This window comes from Myotis nattereri, assembly GCF_964212035.1.
Source record: "Myotis nattereri genome assembly, chromosome: 1".
Classification (NCBI taxonomy): Eukaryota; Metazoa; Chordata; class Mammalia; order Chiroptera; family Vespertilionidae; genus Myotis; species Myotis nattereri.
This window is the reverse complement of record NC_138075.1, coordinates 196,568,728-196,592,965: the sequence shown is the minus strand read 5'-3', so window position 1 is coordinate 196,592,965 and position 24,238 is coordinate 196,568,728.

Genomic DNA, 24,238 nt, shown 5'->3' with positions numbered 1-24,238 from the left:
AAGTTGTCAGTTTGATTCACTGTCAGGTACATGCTCAGGTTTCGGGCTCTATCCCTAGTAGGGGCATGCAGGAGGCAGCCAATCTATGTTTCTCCTTCATGTAGATGTTTCTCTCTCTCCCTCTCCTTTTCTCTCTCTCTAAAATAACACACACACACACACACACACGCAATGCTTTACAAAATAATCGATATATAGCGTTCATTGCATTATTCTCTACTTTGATTATGTTTGAAAATGTAGATAAAGTTTTATAAGAAGCAATGCTTTAACACTGTTGGAGTGTAGGTACAAATGCAAGGCATTTGAAAATTTGACAAAAGAAACTGGTCCATAGCTTCCTGGGACTCCCAGACTTACACAGCACCCTTTGGTTCCCAGCCTGCTAGACCCAGCTGGGTGGCATTTGGAGGGATTGCCATAGTCACAGATAATTCCAGATTGCTGATCTCCACGGTACTTGCATGAGGCAAGACACATAACCTCTCTTTGGCTCTTCTGTAAAATCGGAGTCCATGCTGTAATGCCAAAAATAATAATGCAATTTAGTGATGAATTTGATGTCCTTTATTCAAGAGGGTAGACTCCATGGATTGGGGGAGTAAAGTGCCTAAACAAGCAGGGAAGCACTCTTCCCAAGGGATTTGGGCAAGAATGAGTCTTACAGAGTAGCGGTTCTCAACCTGTGGGTGGCGACCCCTTTTGGGGGTCGAACGATCCTTTCACAAGTGTCACCTAAGACCATCGGAAAACACATATATAATTACATATTGTTTTTGTGATTAATCACTATGCTTTAATTATGTTCAATTTGTAACAATGAAAATACATCCTGCATATCAGATATTTACATTACGGTTCATAACAGTAGCAAAATTACAGTTATGAAGTAGCATCGAAAATAATTTTATGGTTGGGGGTCACCACAACATGAGGAACTATATTAAAGGGTCATGGCATTAGGAAGGTTGAGAACCACTGTTATAGAGAATCAGAAGAGGCAAATGGGAAAGAGGATTGGCTAGGAGGTCAGGGTCTCTATAAGAACAGCAGGTCCTGTTTTCTAGGATAAGGTAAGCAGGCTAAAGCTGAGTTGGAGGTTTATGATTGGTGTATGTTAGGTTTCCTCAACAGTAAGCTATTTCCTGTAAGTGCAGACTGACTTCAGTTTAGATTTATGACATGGGCCAGGCCTCTGGGGCAGTCTCTATTCTATGGGTCTCAATATATAAATTACCTTTATCATTACTTATTATAAGGGGGATGTTGTGAAACCAAAATGAACTCATGTATGCAGAAGTACCTGCCTGTCCCATGTACCCTGATCAATGAACACTATTTTTAATTGATTTTTAGGAAGAAAAAGGAGAGATTAATTTGTTGTTCCACTTATTTATGCATTTATTGTTTGATTCTTGTATGTGCCCAGACAGGGAATCCAACCTGAAACCTTGGCGTATTGGGAGGACACTCTAACCAACTGAGCTACCTGGCCAGGGCCATCCTAGAATTATTTTCTTAGCGTATTTTCTCCCACATGCTCACAAAATTTTTTGTTGTTAGTTTATTTTGTTCATTAGATTCTACCTATGAGTAAAATCACATGGTACTTGTCTTTCTCTGACTGGCTTATTTCACTTAGAATAATGTTCTCTAGGTCCATCCGTGATATTACAAAGAGTAAGATTTTCTTCTTTTTTTACGGCTGAGTAGTATTCCATTGTGTAAATGTACCACAGTTTTTATCTACTCATCTACTGATGGACACATGGGCTGCTTCCAAATCTTGGATATTTGAATTAGTGTTTCAGGTTTTTTCAGATATATCCCCAGAAGTGGAATCACTGGGTCATTTAATTTTTTAAGGTACCACCATGCTACTTTCCACAGTGGCTGCATCAATCTGCATTCCCACAAACAATGCACAAGGGTTCTTTTTTCACCACATCCTTGCCAACACTTGTTGTTTGTTGATATATTGATGATAGCAATTCTGGAAGGTGTGAGGTGATACTCATTATGGTTTTAATTTGCATTTATCTAATGATTAGTGAAGTTGAGCATCTTTTCACATGCCTATTGGCTATCTGTATGTCCTCTTTGGAGAAGTGTCTATTTGGGTCCTTTGCCTGTTTTTTTAATTGGATTGTTTGTCTTTTTGGTGTTGAAGTTGTTTTTTTAAAATATATTTTTATTTATTTCAGAGAGGAAGGGAGAGGGAGATAGAAACATCAATGATGAGAGAGAATCATCAGTTGGCTGCCTCCTACACTACTCCTACTGGGGATCGAGTCCACAACCTGGTCATGTGCCCTTGACTGGAATCGAACCCAGGACCCTTCAGTCCACAGACTGACACTCTATATATACACTAAGCCAAAATGGCTAGGGCTACTCTTGACTCTTACAAGTTCTCTGTAAGTTTTGGATATTAACCCCTTATCAAATGTATCATTAGCAAATATGTTCTCTGATTCAGTGGATTATCTATTCATTTGATTGATGGTTTCCTTTGCTGTGCACAAACTTTTTAGTTTAATATAGTCCCATGTGTTTTTTATTTCTTTTGTTTCCCTTGCTTGAGGCAAGATATATATATATATATATATATATATATATATATATATATATATATATATTTTAATATATTTTATTGATTTTCCACAGAGAGGAAGGGAGAGAGAGATAGAGAGTTAGAAACATTGATGAGAGAGAAACAACGATCAGCTGCCTCCTGCACATCTCCCACTGGGGACCGCAACCCAGGTACATGCCCTTGACTGGAATCGAACCTGGGACCTTTCAGTCTGCAAGCCGACGCTCTATCCACTGAGCCAAACCGGTTTCAGCTATATATATTGCTACAAGAAATGTTCAAGATTTTATTGCCTGTGTTTTCTTCTAGGATGTTTATGGTTTTGAGTCTAACTTTAAGACTTTAATCTATTTAGAGTTTATTCTTGTGTGTGGTGTAATAATATGGTCTAGTTTCTTTTTTTTTTTTTTTGCACATATTTGTCCAATTTTCCCAACACCATTTAGTGAATTGACTATCTTAACTCCCTTGTATGTTCCTGCCTTCTTTGTCAAATATTAATTGACCATAAGGCATGGGTTTGTTTCTGAGCCCTCTATTCTGTTCCATAGATCTATATGTCTGTTTTTATGCCAGTACCATGCTGTTTTGATGACTATGGCCTTGTAGTATAGTTTAATATCAGGTAGCATGATTTCTCCAACTTTGCTCTTCTTTCTCAGATTGCTATAGCTATTTGAGATCTTTTGTGGTTCCATAATTTTTTGGAATATTTTTTCTAGTTTTGTGAAATACACCATTGGTATCTTGATAGAAATTTCATTGAATCTATAGATTGCTTTGGGTAGTTTTATGATGTTAATTCTTCCTATCCATTAACATGATATACATTTCCACTTATTTGTAACTTCTCCACTTCCCCTCTCTCCCTCCCTCTCTCCCTCCTTCCTTCCTTCCTTTCTTTCTTTCTTTTTCTTTTTTATACTGTACAACCCCCTTCAGTGCTCACAGCCCACAGGTAAGGAGGCTGGGCAATGGTTCAATGATGCAGTATTCTGTGGCATGGGTTCACTATGAGAGGCCCACAAAGAAGGGCCCATCATAAAAAATTCAATTTATTTCTTCAGTGTCTTAAAATTTTCTGAATATAGGTCTTTTACATTCTTGGTTAAATATATTCCTAGGTGGTTTGTTTTTGTTTTAAATATATTTTTATTGATTTCAGAGAGAAAGGGAAAAGGAGATAGAAACATCAATGATGAGAGAGAATCATTGATCAGCTGCCTCCTGCATGCCCCCTATTGAGGATGAAGCCTGCAACCTGGGCATGTGCCCTGATCAGGAATCGAACCATGGCCTCCTGGTTCATAGGCTGATGCTCAACCACTGAGCCACCTCGGACGGGCCTCGGTGTTTGTTGTTGTTGTTGTTGTTGTTGTTTTTGATGCAATTGTAAATGGGATTGTTTTCTTAGTTTCCCTTTCTGATAGTCCATTATTTGGTGTATAAAAATGCAACTGATTTCTCAGTGTTTATTTTGTGTCCTGAATTTATTTATCAGTCCTAGTAGTTTTTTTATGGATCACATATTTTTACATCGTCACAGCTATGCTAATATTTTTGTCTTCTGTTTCCGTCATTTAACACTTTTTAGCCTAAACATATAAGATAAATATATTTCTAGTACTTTTAATAATTATCATATGTAATAACTAGAGTATCTTTTCTTGTTGATGTACCATGAATCATTAATCTGGTCCTTTAATGTGTATTTGTATTTTAAAGTTATTTGCCTTAAGAGCTAAAACTAACTTACTTTCTTGTCCCTGGGCTAAACAATTCTGGATCAGATAAAAGTAACAGCTATTTGCTCTATGAAATTCTTGCCCCTAGGAGATACCACTATGAATCAACTGAAATAATTTATTATCAAAATGAATAACTTGTTTATTTATACTTGTTTCAAAAATTTTCACCTTGCTGTGCTCATTAATCCAACACCATCCTATCTAATAATAGACAAACATGGTAATTAACCGTACCTTCGCTACCATCACCATTGGCTGATCAGCATAATATGCAAATTAACTGCCAACAAAGATGGTGGCTAATTTGCATACTGCAGGCAGGGCAGGACACCAGAAGCCGCCATCCAGGCCCCCGTGTGCAACCCCAGGAGCCGCCAGAAAGCCAGGCCGCAGGCAAGGCAGCCTCCCAGGGCCAAGGAGCCGCCTTGCCTGCTGCCCGTGATCGTGATCGGAAAGCCGGGCCACAGACAAAGCAGCACCCTGGGACTCAGGAGCCCATCGGCAAGGTCTGCAGGCGAAGCAGCGATCAAGCTATGAGGGGGAGGTTGGGGGGCGGAAGGAACTACAGGAGCAGCTCTGGCCAGAGACTGAAGACTCCCACCAGAGCAAGGAGCAAAGACTGAAGGCTCCAGCCGCAGTGAAGACTGTGTCCAGAGCGAAGGTGGAAGGCAGTGGCCAGAGTGAAGGTCTGGGTCCTGGGTGCCAGAGGAAAACTGGTGCTGGCAGCCAGGGGAAAGAGGGCCTATTGGACAAATCTTTGTGCAACGGGCTTCTAGTTATATTATAAACCCTGATCATTCCCAAACAGTCCCTGCCTTGCCAGACCTGATTAAGTTATCCAACTTGGGCCTAAAACCCTATAAATATCCTCCTCTGAGCACTAAGATTCTGTCAAGTGCTGTTTCTGCAGTATTCTAATAGGCAGCTTTGCTTGATCAATAAGTTTTCCTGGGGGTCTTTGGAGGTTAATGATTGGCAACAATAATCTACATCCTAGGATTATCACAAGCAGTGAATGAAATCAAGTACAGTAATTACTTTAATCACAGACCAGGAATGTATGACCTATCATGGTTTCCTGTTTTTCTTTTGCTGCACGGAAGCACAGAAATACATTTAGTGCTTACTCATAAGAACTTGGAGCTTTGGTCTCTCAGATGGTTACTTTCTATTTTTTACAGCTTTGTATTCTTTTTTCTTTCTCTCTTTCTTTCTTTCTTTCTTTCTTTCTTTCTTTCTTTCTTTCTTCCTTCCTTCCTTCCTTCCTTCCTTCCTTTCAATCCTCACCTGAGGATATTTTCCCATTGATTTTTAGAAAGAGTGGGAGGGAGGGGAAGAGACAGAAAAAGGGAGTCATCAATGTGAGAGAGACACATTGGATTGGTTGCCTCCCGACCATACCCCAATCAGGATTGAACCTGCAACTGAGGTATGTGCCCTTAACTGGATTTGAACCCGGGACCCTTCCATCCGTGAGCTGATGCTCTATCCATTAAGCCAGACTGACTAGGGCTTTCATATTTTAATTTTTATTATTCTTTTAATCATCACCCAAGGATATGTTTTTATTGATTTTGGGGGGAGGGCGGGGGGGGGGCGGCAATTCATGTGAAAGAGTAACATTGGTTGCCTCCTGTACAAGTATCAGCCTGAATGGGGTTGTGGGTCGAGAACCAAAGTTTTCTTCAACAACAGAGACATTTTTCCACGAAAAACTTGGTAGAGAACCGAGTTGTTTGAGATAGGAGCTGGTGAAGAACAGACTTTTCTTGAATGTCTCCCATCTCGAACAATTCAGTTCTCCACCAAGTTGTCTGTGGCAAATGTTTTAGACCAGACAACTCTTTCATGCTGGTACCTATGTTAATTACCAGTCACGCATTTCTCGGGAGAGAATGTGTGAGAATGAGTTAGTTTACCACTAAACCCCGCGTTGTTAGCATCCCAGAAAATTGTGCTGTGAATCTTCTCGTTTGTGCTGTGAACCATGCTTTTGCTTTTGCTGCTGTTTAGTATTCCTATTTACATATGTACAGCAAGTCACCATGGTTCCTAAGTAGGTTAGTGATAGCAGCAAAGAGAAAAGGAAAGTTGTGAAAACAATGATAGACCTTAAAAAAGAAATAATTCCGGGGTGAGGGCATGTGCTGGGAGATGGGAGCGACTGGGGAGAGATCAATAGGGAGAAAAGGAGGCTTATGTAATACTTCAAACAATAAAGAATTTAAATAAAATAAAATAAAAATTTGTAAGAAGTAAAAAGAAAAGAAAAGAAAGAATTGCAAAGCATATAGAGGTGTTCATGTGTCTCATCTGGCTGCTGAGTATGGCATGGGGGAATCAATGATAAGCACAATTTTAAAATGTAAAGAGGCCATCAAGAGTGCTGCTAAGGACGTGAAAGTGCTCACGAAATAAGGATCACAGGTAATTGAAGAAGTAAAAAAATTGTGTTGGTTTGGACAAATGAAAAGCAGTTAGCCTGTGACAGCATTTCGGAGGCAATGATATGTGAAAAAATGAAGACGCTGCATACTGACCTCCTTAAAGATACCCCTGAAACTAGTGCTGGAAGTGATTTAGTTAAGGCTAGTAAGGGATGGTTTGATAAATTTAAGAAAAGACGTGGCATTCATGCTATACTGAGGCATGGGGAGGCTGCCAATTCTAGCAAAGTACTTGCTGATAATTTCATGACAGAATTTCAAGAATAGTACATAGAGGCTGAGGGATTTGATCCCCAACAAGTGTTCAGTTGTGATGAGACAGGCCTCTTCTGGAAGGAAATGCCAAAGAGGACCCACAGCACACAAGAGGAGAAATAATTGCCAGGACACAAGCCACTGAAGGAAAGGCTGATGTTACTGCTGTGTGGGAATGAGAGTGGGGACTTTATATTAAAGCCTCTACTTGTCTACCATTCTGAAAACTTGTGAATTTTCAAGAAAAATAATGTCATGAAAAACAAGTTGAATGTTATGTGGCGGGCTAATAGTAAAGCTTTGGGAACCAGGCAATATTTTATTGAGTGGAGTCATGAAGTGTGAATAAATTCCTGGAGGAAAACCAGTTGCCACTCAGGGTACTGCTTGGAATGGACAAGGCTCCTGCCCACCCTCCAGGCTTGGAGGCCGAGTTGGTGCAGGAGTACAGCTCCATCGCTGTCAGGTTCTGGCCACCTAACACAACTCCTCTTACCCGGCCCATGGGCCAAACAGGTCATTTCTAAGTTTAAGAAACTTGACACAAAGGCACTGTTTCAGAGGTGTTCTGAGGTGACCTCTGAAACTAATTTAACCCTCAGGAAGTTCTGGAAGGAACATTTTAATATCCTCACTTGCTTGAGGCTCAGAGACAAAGCATGGGTGGAGAGGCAGAGTATCTTTCAGGACCATGCAATCAGCCTGGAAGAAACTGTGGCCTGAGTCTATTGCTGAAAGAGACTTTGAGGGCTTCAAGGATAATGTGTCTGTTGTGGAGGATATTGTGTCTCTTGGCAAGTCCATAGGGTTGGAGGTGGATGATGATGATGTGGAGGAGTTGATAGAGGACCACAACGCTGAGGTGACCACCAAGGAACTCCAAGACCATCAGAGAGAGCTGCGGCTAAGGAGCTCTCTTCGGAGGAGGAGGAGGGAAGAGAAAATATCCCTACTTCACTAATCAAGGAAATGCTTGGGAAATGGGGAGAAATGCAAGTTTTATTGAAAAATATCACCCTGACAAATTAAACTCGTTCAGTGACAATGCAGTGTTTCACTTCAGGCGAGTGTTAAAACACAAGCAAAACCAAACAGCATTGGAAGGTTTTTAGTGAGACGGAGGCCCAATGAGCCCGAAGCAAGTTCTAGTGGAGCAAAGAGACAAAAGAGAGAAAGAACCCCGGAACCGGACTCCCCTCCAAACAGTAACATCCCTCCACCCTCCTCTCCATGTTCGGTCATCTGCAGCTCTCAGCATTAAAGGTAAGGTCTAGTGTGTGTGTAAATTTTCATTTTTTACTGTAAATTTCATTTTTTTGGTTAAAATTTAATTTACATTTCATGTCCTTTCTGTTTTTAAAGTGTTTCTCTATAGATTAAACAGTACATCCTATATAATAAAAACCTAATAATGCAAATTGACCAAACGGCGGAACTACTGGTCAGCGGGGGGCAGGGCTGGCAAGCAGGGGGCACCAGGCCAGCCGAGGCGGGTGTAGAGGGAGGGGACAGTGACTGGGCAGGGGCAGCCACTTGCTGGCCCATGCCGGGCCCCCAATTGGCCCTCCGGTCGCCTCCTACAGAGGGAGGTCAGACTGTGGCTTAGGCCCACTTCCCATGGGACCGGGCCTACACTGTCAGATGGACATTCTTTGAGGGCTCCCAGATGGCAAGAGGGCACAGTCCCAGCTGAGGGACCCCCCACCCCCCACCCAGTGCACTAATTTTTGTGCACTGGGCCTCTAGTTAGACAATAAGAAAGGTTAAGACAGAGAATCATTTGGGGGTCTGGAACAGATTAATTCAATTTACGTTTTTTCTAGTGGGGAAAAAATTATTTGGGTTTCAAACAAATAGCTTCTCAAACAGCCTTCTAGGACAAATTAACTTCAAGAACCAAGAGTCTACTGTATCTGAAAGTCTAAACAATAATGTTCTTTGCAGTGCATGTCAGGCAGCTTCTAAGATAGCCCACAATGATCACTTCCCTCCTCTTCCCTTTTCTTGAAACATCAAGACCTAGTGTGGAATATGAAACTTAGAAGAGAGCCCTGGCTGGTGTGGCTCAGTTGGTTGAGCATCATCTGTGCACCGAGGAGGGATCACCAGCTCAATTCCTGGTCAGGGCCTGTACCCAGGTTTTGGGTTTGATCACTGGTCAGTGTGCGTATGAGAGGAGAAGATGGGGGAAACCAATCTGTTTCTCTCTCACACTGATGCTTCTCTCTCCTCCTCTCCTTTCTTCTCTCTCTAGAAAATCAATTTAAAACACACACATGCAGGCTCTTAGAAAAGTAAAGAACTGACATTCCCTGAGCATTCAGTATGTGCCAGGTACTGTTCTAGGTGTTCTCCACCTGTGATCTCATTCTGTCCCCACATCAGCCCTGTTAAAATGGCATGATTATTCGGAATCACCAGACTAAGAAAGGCAGGCTGAGAGAGGTTAAAGAATTTGCCTGAGGTCTCACTCTAAGTGGCAAAGCCAGGATTCCACCCGGGCCTGTCTGACTCAGCTTATACTTTCTCCCCTGTTATCACTTTACTTCTCAGACTTATATTGTTTTTACTGCAATTATAGAAGGTGAGGCTGAGGTTTCAGGGCAGGAGTCTGTTTATATAGAACCTCACAGGGAAAAATAACATCCTGGAGCAGTAAGGATCAAATGGAAATATACTGCAAGCCACATATGTAATCTAAAATTTTCTAGCAGCTGCAACTGAACATAGTAAAAAGAAACAAGTGAAATTAGTTCTTTAAACTTTTCTATTGAAAGTATTTTTAGATTCACAGGAAGTTGCAAAAATAGTACAAGGGTATTCCGTGTTCCCCTTTCCACATTTTTCCAATAAGAATATCTTATATAATTATAATGTCAAAATAAGGAAATTGACATTGATATAACCCACAAACCTTATTCTGATTTCATTAGATTTACATGCATACAAAAATGTTCCATCATAAGAAAGATCTCCTTTGTGGTACCCCATTGTACTCACAAGCCACCACCCCACATCTCATTCTTTCTTTTTTTTTAATATGTTTTTAATGATTTTTAGAGAGAGAAGAAGGGAGAATAATAGAGAGAAACATCAATGATGAGAAAGAATCATCGATTGGCTGCCTCCTGCATGCTTCCTCCTAGCAACTGAGCCTGCAACCCTGGCATGCGCCCTGACTGGGAATCCAACTGGATCTTGTGGTTCCGGGTCAACGCTCAACCACTGAGCCACACCAGCCCAGCTCATTCTTTTTTTGTTATTGAATTTATTGGGATGACATTGGGTAATAAAATTATATAGGTTTCAGGTGTACAATTCTATAATACATTATCTGTATATTGCATTGTGTGTTCACCACCCCAAGTTAAGCCTTTGTCTATCACTATTTACTCACCTTGACCCTCTTCTACCTCCCCACAACCTTTCCCTCTGGTAATTACCATACTGTTGTCTATGAAGTTTTTTGTTTGTTTGTTTTGCTTTGCTTAATCCCTTCATTTTTTTCAGCCTGCCCTCCAACCCCCTTAGTTAGACAGAGCAAGGATGATGGGCCAAGTACAGAAGAAGGTCACCAGAGCGGAAAGCTCTGGGTGTCTAGCAAAGGACAATTGTAGGGTCGGACCTAGTCCTCAGGGTGTCTTTCCTCCCATAGCTTATCGCTGTCAGTCTGTTCTCTGTACCTATTAGTCTGTTTCTATTTTGTTTGTTAGTTTATTTTGTTCATTAGATTCCACATTTAAGCAAAATCATTCGGTATTTGTCTTTCTCTGACTGGCTCATTTCACTTAACATAATACTCTTTAGATCCATCTATGCTGTTGCAAAAGGTAAGATTTCCTTCTTGTTTTATGGCCTACTAGTATTCCATTGTGTAAATGTACCACAGCGTTTTTATCCACTCATCTACTGATGAACGCTTGGGCTGCTTCCCAATATTGGCTATTGTAAATAATGCTGCAATGAACTCAGGAGCGCATATATTCTTTTGAATTCAAATTTCGGGTTAATTCAGATACATTCCCAGACGTGAAATCTGTGGGTCACTATATCTCATTCTTAACAACTTGACCCCATCTAATCTATTCTTTATATCTACAATTATGTCTGTTTGAGATGATACGCAGATGTAATTGTGCAGTATATTAGTTTCCTAAGGCTGCTTAACCAATTATCACAAACTGGGTAGCTTAAAACAACATAAATTTATTATCTCACAGTTCTGGAGCCTAGGAGTCTAAAATCAGGTGTCAGCAGGGCCAGTCTTCCTCTGACTAACCTCTAGGGCAGTGATGGCGAACCTATGATATGCGTGTCAGAGGTGACACGCGAACTCATTTTTTTGGTTGATTTTTCTTTGTTAAATGGCATTTAAATATATAAAATAAATATCAAAAATATAAGTCTTTGTTTTACTATGGTTGCAAAGATCAAAAAATTTCTATATGTGACACAGCACCAGAGTTAAGTTAGGGTTTTTCAAAATGCTGACGCGCCGAGCTCAAAAGTTCGCCATCACTACTCTAGGGAAAGAGCCATTCCATGTCTCTCTCTTCCAGCTTCCAATTGTTGCCAGCTTCTTTGGCTTGTGGCCACATCACTCCAATCTCTACCTTAGTCTTCACCTTAACTTGTCCTCTGTGAATCTCATGAATACACTTGGGACACACCAGGATAATCTAATTTCAAGATCCTTAATGTAATTACATCAACAAAATCCGTGAGATCAAACTATACCTGGCATGTGTGGCTGGAGCCCTGTGAGTGAGGGTGAGAGAAGGAGGAGATATTGTAGGAGATGTGGGGGGAAAATAGTAGGAGATGAAAGTTAAAATACCAGTTGATAAATTACTTTTTGTTGTTGTTGTTGTTAATCCTCACCCGAAGATGTTTTTCCATTGAATTTTAGAGAGAGTGGAAAGGAGAGGCAGAGAAAGAGAAACATCGGTGTGGAGAGAGACACATTGATTGGTTGCTTCCCGCACACGCTCTGACCAGGGCGGGGGATTGAGCCTGCAACCGAGGTACTATGTGCCCTTGATCAGAATCGAACCCGGGACCCTTTGGTCCTCAGGCCAATGTTCTATCCACTGAACCAAACTGACTAGGGTCAAATTACTTAATTGTGGCTTGAGATCAAAGCGTGGGGAAGCAGTGTATATTATTAACTGTTAAGTTGCTTTGTAAGCATGGACTTAATGTCATGTGGCCAAAAAAGTTGCTGCAATAAATCATAAATACCTGGACAGGTCATGGGGTGTAGCCATGCCTCGGGCCTATAACTTCTTTAGTAAAAGGTTTTTAAGCAAGCCCTGTTCATTGTTCTTGTGCATCTAGGTTAACACACCTTTGAAATGCCAGAAGTAATACCTCTCCAAGGCTAAGGCGTGACCATCCTCAAGAGAGTACATAATTTTGATTACTACCCTGTAATCCAATCCCTGCCTTACTTTCTCTCACCTCCAGGTAACCTCCCTTAACCTCCTTCATTTCAAATGCATAAAATAAACTGCAAAACTATTATTCTTGGAAGCATTTGCGATCTTACTTCCCAGCAGTTACTGTCAGTTTTGGCTCAAATAAACTCATAAGAATTCTCTACAGGTTTGGACGCTCTTACGTCCACAGTCAGGAGAGATGAAATAATCCTGACATCTTTTCTAAGCCATGGAAAGTCTGAATAAACTATCCTTGTCTGAGACCTAGAGTATGCATTTCTGTCTATCAGATTCAGTGTTTCAATCCTCTGGGCTGACACTCCTCCACCCCCTTCATTTTCCTTGTTTCTAGGTTACATGCGGACTAGCTTCTTATGGAACACATACTTTCTTCTGAGCACAATATAGGAATTTAGATTTTATCTGCATCCAATTCAATATGCTTGACTTGGTTAAAGTTAGATTGTGTGACAACCACAATTGTGAAGAGATTGCAGTGCTCTGGTTTTGTTTCTGGGAGAACTCATCACTGCTTATGTAAGGTCTCTTACAGCTAACCAAGCCCATACCTTAAGGGTGTCTGTCCTGGACTGTGCCATGCACTTCATCTTCAGTCCCGATCTGCTCCAACTCCTTTCTGGCTTATCTGACTTTCTTTCCTGCATCCCTCCTCCTGCCTCTTTATCTTTCAGCCAAGAATGAGTCTCCCTTCCTGAACGACACACTAGGAATAACCTTAAGACAGGGGTCCTCAAACTACGGCCCGAGGGCCACATGCAAATACAAATATTGTATTTGTTCCCATTTTGTTTTTTTACTTCAAAATAAGATATGTGCATAGGAATTTGTTCATAGTTTTTTTTTAAACTATAGTCCAGCCCTCCAACAGTCTGAGGGACAGTGAACTGGCCCCCTGTTTAAAAAGTTTGAGGACCCCTGCTAAGGTAACTGATGTCTGTCTAGACTTTGAAATCTTTCCTTGTAAATTGCATGCATGTGCTGCTTAGTTTCCTGCAAGTCATACTCCGCCTCCGCCTTGAAGCTTTGCCTAGCTGGAAACAGTTTTTCCTCCAAACTCCAAAAAGCACTGCCTGTGCTTTTATTAAGCAGGGTATTCCCCCCGCCCCCTCCCCGCTCCCCCAAGCTAGATTACAAACTATTGAAGGTCAAAACCTATTTTATACTTCTTTACCTGTCTCCCACCCCTCACAACCTTGTGCCTTAAACAGAGAAGGTGCTTAGTAAATATCTGCTAAATAAAACAGCTTTAAGAATAGAAAATGACTTGTTAGCATAAATTGGTAGAGACTCTATCAAGAGAAGAATCATCATGCTCAGATATAACATTTTAGATTTTGAAGACTTACCAAAATTATGCAAATAACCCCCCTTCCCTTCCCCGCCCCCCCACCCCCCCACCCCCCAACACACACACACTACTTTCTGTTGTTTACAGCTATAATTTTAAAGTCAGGCTTATTGAGGTATACCTCTGATTCAATAAAATTTGTCCTTTTAAGTTGTTTATTTCTTCTTTTCTTTATGTTAATCCTCAACCAAGGAAATTTTCCCATTGATTTTTAGGGAGAGTGGGAGGAGAGGAAGAGACAGAGATAAACATCAATGATCAATGTGAGAGAGACACATCGATTGGTTGCCTCCTGCTCATACCTTGACCAGGGTGGAGGAACCTGCAACAGAGGCATGTGCCCTTGACTGGAATCAAACCCGGGACCCTTCAGTCTGCAGGCCAACACTCTATCCACTGAGCCAAACCAGCTAGGGCTAAATTGTTTATTTCTATGAATGTTGAGACCTTTATAGAGTTGAATAGCCATACTATAGCCAAGTTATAGCTCACTGGCATCACCCCCAAATTCCCTTGTGTCCTTTTGTAGTCAAATTCCTTCCCTCACTGCCAGCACCTGGCAACTGATGATCTGCTTTGTGTTTCTATAACTTGCCTTTCCCAAAATGTTACATACATGGAATTATAAGGTAAGTGACCTTTTGTATCTGACTTCTTTCACTTAGCACAGCGGTTCTCAACCTGTGGGTCACAACCCCTTTGGCGGTCAAATGACCCTTTCACAGGGGTCGCCTAAGACCATCCTGCATATCAGATATTTACATTATGATTCATAACAGTAGCAACATTACAGTTATGAAGTAGCAACGAAAATAATTTTATGGTTGGGTCACAACATGAGGAACTGTATTTAAAGCGCCAGAAGGTTGAGAACCACTGATAGCACAATGAAAAGTTGCATGTATTAGTAGCTAGTTCCTTTTTATTGTAATTGGAAGGGTCCAGAATACCTCTTTTTATTTTTCAGTAGAAGGCATTTGAGTTCCTGAAAGCTTTTATCTTCCTAAAAGCAGGACCTCCCAAAAGAACTAAAAAGAAACCAATTGTCATAAATCCCTTTTCCAAGCAGGGATGATTCACTCTTATCACAAGATGAGAAGTCTTCACACTACATCTAACCAGACATTGTCACAAAACTATTATATCTCCTATCTATTCTCCTGAGGCACAGTTATCTTTCCAGTCATTATTTTTCCATAAATGTCCTTTCTCCTTTTCCCTTCACTTAGAAGAAGTTCTTTGTTTGCCTTAGCTGGTTTGGCTCAGTGGATAGAGTGTCGGCCTGCGGACTGAAGGGTCCCAGGTTCGATTCCAGTCAAGGGCACATGTCCAGTTGCGGGCTCGAGCCCCAGTAGGGGGTATGTAGGAAGCAGCCAATCAATGGTTCTCTCTCATCATTGATGTTTCTATCTTTCTCTCCCTCTCCCTTCATCTCTGAAATCAACAAAAATATATTAAAAACAAATACACAACTGATAAAAAAAAATAGTTTTTTGTTTTAACATGTGCCCTTCTCCACTGACCTTATCAAGTTGGTATATGATCCCAAATTCTAACTTCCCCTTTGAGTCACATTGTGTGTGTGTATGTGTGTGTGTATGTTTGTGTGTGTGTGTGTGTGTGTGTGTGTGTGTGTGATCTATATACCTTAACAAAAATATGGTGCCTAAATTTTATCTTTTGCTAATCTGTCTTTTGTCATCTTGATTCCCAGGACCCCAATCACTTAAACTAAGAGAGTTCAAGGAAAGTTTCAATTCCCTGACACTGTTATTCTATTGTATGGACATATTAAAATTTGTTTATTCATTCAACCAGTTGGACTTTTGGGTTGTTCCTAGTTTTTGAACACTTCCCTGCAGGGTCTTTGTGTGTCATATAGTTTCAATCCTCTTAGGTTAATATCTAGGAATAGGATACCTAGAGTATATGCTAAGTGTCTCTATAAGAAACTGCAAGACCCCAGGTGGGGTGGCTCAGTTGGTTGGAACATCATCTGGATGGGCTGGGGTTGTGGGTTCGATCCCTGGTCAGGACACATACAAGCAGCAACCAATGAGTGCATGAATGGGTGGAAAAACAGATCAATGATGTTTCTCTCTCTCTCCCTTCTTCTCTGAAATTAATGGGTGAAAATTTTAAAAAAAAAGAAAGAAAATGAAGCTAATTAGAGAGAGAGAGAGAGAGAGAGAGAGAGAGAAATGAATTGCAAGACTGTTTTCCAAAGTGGTTGCACCAGTTTGCATGTTTGTCAGTAATTTATGAGAGTTCCAGTTGCTCAGCATCTTTTTTTAGAATATATTTTTATTGATTTCAGAGAGGAGGGAGAGGAAGAGAGAAGAAATAACAATGATGAGAGAGAATCATTGATCAGCTACCTCCTACACGTCCCACACTGGAGATTGAGCCTGCAACCTGGGCATATGGCCTGACTGGGAATTGAACCGTGACCTCCTAGTCCATAGGTCAACGCTCAACCACTGGGCCACGCTGGCCAGCTCAGCATCCTTATCAGCACTTTATATTGTCAACTGTTTTTATTTTTAGCCATTCCAGTATGTGAAGTGATAATTTGAAGACAAATAAGAAAAATGTACATGCTCACTCAGCTAAGAAACATTTATTGATATAACCAGTGCCTGGTTTTAGCTTTGGCTAGGTTAATACACTTTGTCAGATGTTTGATTTTGTGACTGTCAGAAATATGATCATGTTGATAACATGCGACACAATTCCTTATCTCCAGGTCCTTACAGTCAAGTGAGAAAGACGTGGGAGAGAGTATACTTCTCATGGCACTTTGGGAGCAGACTGGAAGCATTTTGCCTTTTCCCGGGAGGAAAAGAAAGGCTTCTAGAAGCTGTCTTCTAAGTCAAGTCCCCTTTTCCCTTGGTTGAGCTTTGTAGATTATGTCAGTGCTAGGTCTTCAGTATTTTATTTTAAAATTAAATTTTTCTTGTTGAAATATATTTTCAGGAAGTGGGGCTTCTGGGGCCAGGGAAAAACAGAGGGAAGACTGGAGCGTCTGAGAGATGTGGAATGAGCACCAGACTGTTTGGAAAATTGAGCCTCTGGATTCTAGTTCCAGCTGTGCCCTAACTAGTTGTACAAACCTGGACAAGCCAGCTGCTTGCCGACCTCTCTCCTTTCATCTCTAAAATAAAAGCTTGGACCCCGAGATCTTTTTCATTTGTGACCTTTTATGGTCTGTACACCATATGAGGGGAAAATTTTGGGAAGAAGGACAATGGCAAAGGCTAGAGCAAAGAGATAGAATGCAGAGCTGGGGCAGGGCAATGCGGGTGCTGGCTGTGCTGATAGAGGGGTGTGGATTGTATCAAAACACGGGGAGATGGAGAGGCAGTTGCCTAAGGCCCAAATAGACTGTTAAAAGCCACCAAGGAAAGTAGAAGAGATTGGTATGAGAAACTAGGGGTATGTTAGCAAGCAGGGAGATTTTCTACAAAAAGCTGAGCACAGGGATTGAGGATTCAGGAGCGTTTATTTGTTCGTTCAACAACAGTGGGGTATTTTAGGAAAAATTCAAGGAGGCAGGCTAACATTTAGCATGAGGGGTCTGTGATGGGAACTGAGCTGGAAGTATTGACTTGGGGATGGTGTCTCCTCTTTGAGAGACTGCGATACCAAGCTAGGATCCTGTACAATTTAATAAACACTTGTTTATCAACTACCAAGTTATAGGCACTGGAGGTAAAGATCGATTTCTCTGCCCTTCTGGAGCTTGAGTTCTAGTAAGGGAAGATAAATATTAGATAAGGTAAATAAAACACATAACTTATTAGTGATAAATGCTAATAAGAAAAACAAAGCAGGGAAGGATTGGATATAAAGGGGTGTGTGTGTGTGTGTGTGTGTGTGTGTGTGTGTGTGTGTGTATCCTAAATAGTGTGGCCTCTGAGAAGATGATTCCTGAATAGAGGAAGGGAGGGAATGAGCAGCATTCAGAGAGGTACTGGATGGTCTTAGAAATGGAGCAGCAAGCACAAGACACCTGAGTTGGGAGAGTAGTCAGGGTTCAAGGAGGCCCTTAGTGCTGAAAAGAATAAGAATAAGGGGAGAGTAGTTCAAAATATGACCTGGGCTTTGGGAGAAGGCAGAATGGAGCCCAGCTCATTCTGAAGCTCCTTGTTCACCTCCCTCATCTCAGCATTTAGGGACTACCTTCATGGCTGAATAAGACACAGTTTTCCAGGTATCAGAACCCAGAACAAAAGGTCAGGGGCCAACTGGCCCCAAGGGTAGATGCTGCTGCATTAAATAGACCTAGACTAGGCCTTAAATCCCTCTGTCTTCAGACACTATCTATCTTGAAGCCAGTGTGGCTCAAGGCCTACTGATGGATCTCCAGAGAGGGCAAAGAGAGCTATGAAGGAGAAGGAGGAGAAGGAGGAGGAGGAGGAGGAGGAGGAGGAGGAGGAGGAGGAGGAGGAGGAGGAGGAGGAGGAGGAGAAGGAGAAGAAGGGGGAGGAGAAGGGGGAGGAGGAGGAGGAGGAGGAGGAGGAGGAGGAGGAGGAGGAGGAGGAGAAGAAGGGGGAGGAGAAGAAGAAGAAGGAGGGAGCTATAGAAAAGAAACTAGAGAGGCCAGGTATAGTGAACTTTTAATATATATGATTGTACTAGGAAAAAACTGCACATGATTTGAAATTTCAAGTGGAATAAAAAGCACCCTAGCTTTCTAAGCTCCTGAGAATTTTAGCCATCACTAGTCCAAGCTCTGCATCCTACAGAGAAAACTCAAGAGAAGTGATTTCTCAAAGCAACACAAGAAAGGAGAAAGAGGTCTCTGGCTTACATGGCCAGTGCATTTTCTGTTCTATCACAACCTTTTCACCCTCACGGTAAGCTGCAGAATAAGGTTACAGAGAAAGTGAAACTATTTTAAGTTGTGTTTTAACTTCACTGTTGACTAAATGAGAAATAGAAATCATGCTGAGCAAAATTTCGGAGCCACCATTCTCTCCCTGCAGGATCAGTTACATTGGCAGGAAATTCCTGGAGGTGTGAGCAGTGACAGGTTCTACTGGAAATGTAGAGAGCATGGGAGAAAGGCCCGTATATTGGTCTTTGACAGGCCAATGTCTCTCATTGGCTGGTGACAGCAGGAGTGGAACTGAAATCTTTCAACATCAGGATGAAGATGTTGTTGCCAGAATCGGTTTGCCTCAGTGGATAGAGCATCGGCCTGAAGACTCAAGGGTCCCGGGTTCAATTCCGGTCAAAGGCAAGTACCTTGGTTGCGGGCACATCCCCAGTGGGGGGCGTGCAGGAGGCAGCTGATCGATGTTTCTCTCTCATCAATGTTTCTGGCTCTCTATCCCTCTCCCTTCCTCTCTGTAAAAAATCAATAAAATATATATATATATTAAAAAAAAGGATGAAGATGTTGTACCTTAATTTTTAATCTGAATAAACCTTTCAGATATCACATTTTGCACAGATAATTGAACTTCAATGTAACATTAATGTGGTTCAGTCAGATTAAGCTCTTTTCTTTCTTTTTTTTAAAGTGTAACGTTTTAAAATTATGTGTAGCACAGGCACAATTATTTTAAGTTAATAAATTTTTATTTAAGGAATTTTACATATTGTAATTCCTTCCACTGCCTTAGTTCCTCCTGAGTTTGAGTCTTAATCTCTTTTAAAAATAATTTTCACTCAACCAACAGTTGTCATGTCAGTCAGTCCATAGTTCTTTTAGTTGGGCTTCTTTGATCTCCACTTGAATATGGACATACTTCAAAAATTCCCCACCTAGCCCTAGCTGGTTTGGCTCAGTGGGTAGAGCATTGGCTTGCAGACTGAATGTTCCCAGGTTTGATTCTGGTCAAAGGCATATGTCTGGGTTGTGGGCTTGATCTCCAGTGGGGGGCGTGCAGGAGGCAGCCAATCAATGATTCCCTCTTATCATTGACTAGAGGCTCAGTGCACACAATTTGTGCACTCGGGGTGGGAGGGAGGGCGAGGGGGGGTCCCTCAGCCCAGCTTGAGCCCGTAGGGGATGTCTGACTGACAGGGAGTGGGCCTAAGCCAGCAGTCGGACATGCTCCCACCACCTCCACTGCACTGGTCAGCTTTGAGCCCATCTTCTGGATGAGCAGAGCTCCCCCTGTGGGAGTGCACTGACCACCATGGGGCAGCTCCTGCATTGAGCATCTGCCCCCTGGTGGTCAGTGCTCATCATAGCGACTGGTCGTGCCACTGTTCAGTCAATTTGCATATTAACCTTCGTGCAAGAATAGGCCTTCCTTCCCCTGGCTGCCAGCACCACCTTTGTTCCGGCCTGGAGCCACCTTTTCATAGTCCCATGCTGCCCAGAGGCCCGGAGTGGCTGGGGTAGTGCGGAATGCCTGCGTTGTCGCCATGGTGATGACGCAAGCATCCCGCCCCACCCCAGGACGCTCGGCACCTGCATATGCAAATTAACCCACCATCTCTGGTGGGTTAATTTGCATACGCACTCCTGATTGGCTGGTGGGCGTCACAAAGGTACAGTCAATTTGAATCTTTCTCTTTTATTAGTGTAGCTGTTTCTAACTCTCTCCCTCTCCCTTCCTCTCTGCAATCAATAAAAAATATATTTAAAAACAATTCCCCACCTATAATCATTGGGACCAAGCTTCTTCTAGGAATTTAGTTTAGGGCCAGAGTTAGGGTCAGAGTAGATGGAGCTGCCTGGTTTCCAATTTCAGACACCCTCTAAATATCAATAAGTTCATTCCTAAACTATCACACTCTAGAATAGTACAGATCTTTGGGATATGCCAATATCTAAGATGAAAAAAATTTGACTATTAGCTTTTCATAGTTTTAGCAGCAGTCTTTTTTCTTCCCACAGATCTAACAAATAGGTCTGTGAATAAAGGAAACAAAATATTTACTCTATGGTGTGTTTCCAATGATGTAGGTCTACAGAAAAATAAGCTCTTTTCAAAATAAAAATTTTAAAAATGGTTAGGAATAAGAAGCACATGAAACTAAAAAGCTACATTTTACCAAACTTTAAAATTAATTGTTGTGCCCAGATTTCAAAGTTCCCAAGACCTCCAGGGAGCCAGTCAGTCCAATGCAAAAGCAAAGAGTCATTTATTTCAAACCTAGGTTTGGCTCCCCTGCCACACTCACCGATGCAACGGTAAGCTCCAGTGGCCGAGAGAGAGAGGCCTGATGGGACAGGGGGTTTTAAAGGGGGCTGGAGTGAGGGCAGGAGAGGGGACTGTGGGCCCCGCCGATTGGCCAGGCGCGAGTCGGTACAGGATGTGGTCATAGTGATGGCGAGCACTTCCCTTGATTATTATTGGTTAGTCCAGAGAAATCCTGGGTGTGGCTAGCAGCGGCTTCTTCCCGTGAGGAAGCACATGGCTCCATCCCAAAATGGAGGACCCAAGGCAAGATGGAGGGCGCACATGGCTCTGTCCCAAGATGGAGGACCCAAGGCAAGATGGAGGGCGCAGTCCTTGTCCGGCTCCTGCTACTGCCGCCCGAACTCGCCACAAGGCAGGATGGCCCTCCCGCACAGCACCCGCAGCTGGCCTGCGGGCAGACTGGGACTCCAGCGCGTCTGGGCGGCACAGGCCCAGCAAACGGGGTGCGGCCGGTGGAGTGGCCCAGCTCTGGAGGAGCGGCATCCACTCGGAGCAGGCCCGGCCCATGGGGCCGGTGCACTGCAGCATGGCGGCCTCCCCGAGCTAGGGCACGCGCCCCACTCCGCTGCTGCCGCTGCTGCACTGGGCCCGGTCCGGGGGGCAGCGGACGGGTGGCAGCCCGCGCCGGGCTCCCGCCGTGGGCCGGGGAGCCAATGCCCCCCCCCATGGGGCCCGGCGGTCGTCCCACGCAGGCCCGGGTCCCCCTGACCGGGCCCCAAGGGCCGCATGGACCCCCGGCCCCAGCGCGGGCAAGCGGGGAGCCGACCATGGGGGAAGGGAGGAAAGAGCCAGGCGGTGAGGCCTTCCGCTCCCATGACCTCCCCGTGGTTGGTCGCCGCCCGGCCCCACCCCTCGGCCCGCCACCGGCCACCACGCAGCCGGTCCAGACTCGGACCCGCTCCCGGGAGGCCAGGCCCTACAGCGGGCGCGGAGGGATTTCAGAGCCCAGCTGCCAGACTCCTCCTCCCCCACGGCCCGGAGAGGCGGGCGGTGCGCCTTTCATTAATCTCTTGCCCTAACTGGTTTGGCTCAGTGGATAGAGCTTCGGCCTGTGGACTGAAAGGTCCCCGGTTCGATTCCAGTCAAGGGCAGGTACCTTGGTTGCGGGCACAAGCAGCTGATCAATGTTTCTCTCTTTCATCGATGTTTCTAACTCTCTATCTCTCTCCCTTCCTCTCCGTAAAAAAATCAATAAAATATATTTTTTAAAAAAATAAATAAAAATAAATCTCTTGAGAATATTATTAAGAACATATATAATTAAAATTTAAAAAGTGATGAATTAAATATGTAGGAAAGAATCCATATTCTCAAAATAAAAAAAAAACCTCATTCATATTTTAAAGTATTTATCTTACAGAAGACCTTAAATTTTGGATGCAGCAGAGTAAAATACAGCCTCTTGTAAAACAATTAAGAATTCAAGTTCTCCCAAGGAAATTTTGTATTGATTTGTAACCTGGCCTTGAATTTGCCCTTGGTGTTCATGTCATGATAATTTGGGTCACTCTGAATATGCCATCTCTTGAATGAGGGCCTCTGCTAATTTTAAATGAACCCAGCTGCCAATTTGCATTCTTCTATTTGTACCACCGTATGTGGGAATGAATTCACAATTAATAAGACATTTCCAGTAAGTAGTCAGATAGAGGAAATGAAGGACATTTCTAATAAGTTTAAAAGGAGATGTTTCATTTTTGTCTTTTTGGACATAAAAAGGGGAAAGAAAACAGTTATGTCTTTGAGGGCTTTGATAGAGGACATGCAACCTCAAATTAGATTTTAGTTTGAGAGAGAAAGAGAGAGAGAGAGAGAGAAAACAGAAATTTAAAAAAGAGAATAAATGTAGAAAAGTTAGCACCAGGCCTAAATTATTATTTTTTCTCTCTTTTTTCCTTTTGTACTTTCTGTGTTTCCTTTCTTCTCTCTTTGATCAATGAAAATTAATACTTCTCAAGTTTGATTCATGGGGAGAGCTTGCACTTCATAGTAAGTAGTAATCAAAACCTTTGGGTGTTACACACCTTAAGGCCCACATTCCAGCTTGCATCTGACGCAGAATTCATTAATGATATATTGTCAGATACAGGAAAACAAAGGTCCTACTGAGAAGGAGACCAGGGAGCTCAGGAGGCTGCAAGCTCTCTCGTCAGAGAAACAAGTGAAGGAACTTAGAAGAAAAGGGACTGGGGGAACCCGGGTAGGAGTTAGGAAAGTCTTAATAGGTGGGTTTTCGAGCTTGCTGTTTTCTTTGTGTAGAATGTTCCTTCACCTACTTTCCACTTGTTGAAATTCTCCAAGGCCAGATTAGAAAACCATCTATCCTAAGAAGTTTCTAGACCCTGTTAGTTAGGAACCATCTCCCTACTCTGAGCCCCTATTTAGCACTTGCTGCTACCTCTATGATGATACTAGTGGCAGTCCAATTCATCTAGATAAGATTACTCAGGGCCTTGAATGCCACACGAGGAGGTTTATGGGAGCCATTAAGCTTCTGAGCACTGGCATGATTTAAAGTATCAAAGACAGACTAAGAAGGCAGTCCTGGTGTAAACTGAAGGAAAGGGGTGCCTAAATCTCTCTGCCATATCACTGTGCGCCAGGCATTAGGCATGGTTCCTCCATAAAACGTGGGAAGCCAGGCTCCTTTCCGACGCGTGGTCACCAGGCAGCCTCCATGTCCTCATCGCCCTTCTCCACCCCCTGTAATCCGAGGGTAATTTCTCCACTGAAGTCCTGCTTTGAAGGCTCAGCAATGACCTACTGCGACTACGGATTTGTCCGCTCATTATTCATTCTGTTTTGCGTCCACGATCTTCCCGAAACGTTTTCTTCTCACAACTCAAGAGCCGACTGCGTTTTTCTCGTTGACTGTTTACAATTTAGAACGCATTTTTACGGTTGAAACTTAAAAGCGGAGTTTAATTAGTCAAGTGGCTATGGGTGGAGCCTTGAAGAGATTAGGAAGGGTATTTTCGAGCGCTTTAGACTTGAAAGGCAGGCGACAATAGTTCTCAAGAGTCTGGTCTCAGCCTGCAGATTTTTCTTTGAACAGCTCTACTCTCAAGCGTGCACGCCTGGGCTGGGGGCTCACTTCCCTGTTGCTCGTGGAATAAGAAACCAAGGAGCGCTGGGCTTGCCTTTTTTTCTTCTCTTTCTTCTTCTGACGTAAGGGCAGCAGTGAGGGGCCCAGCGGATTAGGTGAGGCTGCCCCTAGGCGCA